General features: G+C 33.1%; 1 protein-coding gene across 4 annotated transcripts in view; it reads left to right on the forward strand.

The window, feature by feature from the left end:
• The window catches only part of LOC106878173 (uncharacterized), a 1,037,364-nt gene that overhangs the window by 769,792 nt on the left and 264,514 nt on the right, over window positions 1-3,058 (forward strand). The gene's annotated exons all lie outside the window — the stretch shown is intronic.

The raw sequence follows: 3,058 nt of genomic DNA on the forward strand, positions 1-3,058 counted from the left end.
GTATGTGTGTATATATATATATGCATGTGTATATATATATATATACACATGCATATATAAGTGTATGTACATACATATACACACATGTAACTAGGTAGATTTTTTTTCCTGTGTTCATATATGAGTGTGTTTGTTTGTGTGTGTGTGTGTGTGCATGTGTAAATATATAACATCAGCAATGAATATACTTGTGTGTAATATATGCAAATATGCACAAATATCCAGACATATACATGCAAGTACATGTGTACACTTATGTTCACATACACACATGAACACACACACACACACACACACACACACACTCACACACACACACACACACACACACACACACACATATCAGTTAATGTGCTCAGCTAATACTTTCTGTGTCACAGCTCAGACTTGTAATTCACTTTTACTCATTTCATCAGTGACTATTTCAGTTGTTTCAGAAATTCTGAAAATATTTTAACACTGTTGAGTATAAACTCTCCCATTTGATGTACATACAAAATATTTAATGGAAGTTCAATGAAAGCTAGTTAATGCTGTTAGGGTAGCATACACCAACAAATCTTCAACCACTACAAAAATTCTTACAATACTACACACACTATTCAACCAATATGAAACTGTAGAAATATAATAATCGTCTCCCTTAACCTGGGTTGTACCAGATGGTACAGAGTAGTTATATATCAACCTGACTAGAAACACCTTCAAAACACAGCATATATAGCATTTCTATTCACTCCCATATAAAAGCTAAAAGAACAACACTTTACTATCAGTGTACATATGATACATCAAAAACAGAGGAGAAAACAAAATCATTATATAAAGGTGTGTTCTTGAATATTCTAAACTATAACACAGATATAGCAGTAGACACAATTTTTGCATCCATAAAAATTTTACAATATCAGCTATACCTGTAATGTTCTTGACTAGAAGGGGGAAACAGCTATTTCTACTGATCTGTAAAACAGCATTCAGGCTTGAATTTTGAACACAGGTGTGTCAACAAATATATTTTAATTATCAGCAAGATAAATGCATAATTAAAATTTAAATTTCAGCAGAAGATTGAAGTCATCTCCCTTGTAAAAACAAAGAAATGTTTTAAGAGTGATTTCCCCTGATAATTTATTAATTCTATATATGTTATGAAGCACCTTCTGTAATGAGAGGCTTGCTCAGTAAATGGTTGCATGGTAAGCATATTTACCAGATACAACCGGGTAGTATGAAATAGATATTAGCAATATGGCAAAGAAAATACCTGAGTGGAGGAAATTGTGTATGAAATATTAATTAATTAGAATATAACATTAAGTGAAATTATACATACAATTAGAAGAATTTCCACATAAGAACACTAGAAATCTAAAATCAGGAATCAAGGGAGTTAATTCTGAAGAGATCAGTTAATTGAAATTTTGAATATTGTTAAAACTAAATATTTAAGATAAATTTGAGTATTTGAGTATTTCTAACCTAGAAAAAAATATTCATAGATGAAATGAGTAAAATATGAAATTCTTAGTTGAGATGCAAGTAGCAACAGCAGAGTTCAATTGAGTAATTATAATCTACAAGTTGTACTTCATAGCGTTTTTAAATTCATAAAGTAAATATTGTGTGTGTGTGTTTGTGTATTGTGATTGTGCTTTCTCTTGAGGTCATCTGCTCTCTTGACAGGTGCTATCTTTAATCCCACTGAAATCTAATCACTGACAACCGAAATTTACTGAAGGTTACAATAGTTTCCATCGTTTGGTTACCAGTAGCAGATCTCTGATTATCAGAGCTTTGATCTGACTATAATCTATATATATATATATATATATATATATATATATATATATATATAGATGTAGACACACACACACATATATACATGCCTCAGAGTGTGTGAGAGAGAGACAAAAAATGGCAAGGAAATGGTGCATTAAAAATGCACTCAATACATGTAGAATTTTATTCTATTTATCGTAAGCCATTACTCTAAGTTTCTTCTTTCTCATCCTTGGACAACAGTGGAAGCTGGAGCAATTACATCACACACACACACACACACACACACACACACACACACACACACACACACACACACACGCACGCACGCACATGTATGTGTGTGTATACAGGGATGGGGAAAACAGAGACAGAGCTGTTTCCATAATAAAACAAATTCTACAGATATCTTTAAGCATGATGCTAGGGGACTTTGAATGCCAAGAGGGGATTATTATGTTGTTTTATATTCTTATATAATCACTTGGTTTAATAATAAACACTTTTACTTTGTTGTTAAAAAAAACACGAGCATAAAGACAACCATTACTAATGATTTGCTGATGGCATAGCTATATCATGGTTTCTATAGCTCTTACATCTACTTTTCTTTGTAACCACCAGCTTACAGAACATTGGATCTTGTGATAGGGCTTCTATAGTTTGATGAATGTTAGGTGTAGCGGTTTATTCTAAGCTAAGAACTTTTGCTGTAGTCATCACATTTGATTGAAGCATACTGCCCTAACACAAGCACAAACTGTATCTCATCTAAGCTATTTGTCTTTCTAATTAGTTAGGTTACAACTCTTTCTCTTACTTTCAGCATTTCATCCATTAGTGTTTGACGTTTCTTGCTAGAGCCTTGGCCTTGTAGGCCTTGTGGTAGACGATGATTCCACTACACTAATTGTTTATGACATTTCCCTGGTTAACAAGGGATTTGCTATGTTTTCACTCGACCTACTAAAATTAGCTGCTATGTCTCTTAAAAAAAAATAATACATTTGATAATATGGCTCTTGATTCTTTTCACATAATAAAATTATATTATGATCTCTACTGGAATACCTTTGATTATGTTTTCTTGATCAGGGCTGACTAGCACATGGCAGGCTTCACCAGATATTCTCAGCATGTAAGCAACCATCTCTGATGGTCCCACTGCTTTTTCCTGGTTTCATAACCTTAATCACGTTTTGTAACATTGTGAAGTTTCGTTAACTTCGTTAGCTGGTCTCTCTCTCTCTCTCTCTCTCTCTCTCTCTCTCTCTCT

This window comes from Octopus bimaculoides, chromosome 8 (assembly GCF_001194135.2).
Source record: "Octopus bimaculoides isolate UCB-OBI-ISO-001 chromosome 8, ASM119413v2, whole genome shotgun sequence".
Lineage (NCBI taxonomy): Eukaryota > Metazoa > Mollusca > Cephalopoda > Octopoda > Octopodidae > Octopus > Octopus bimaculoides.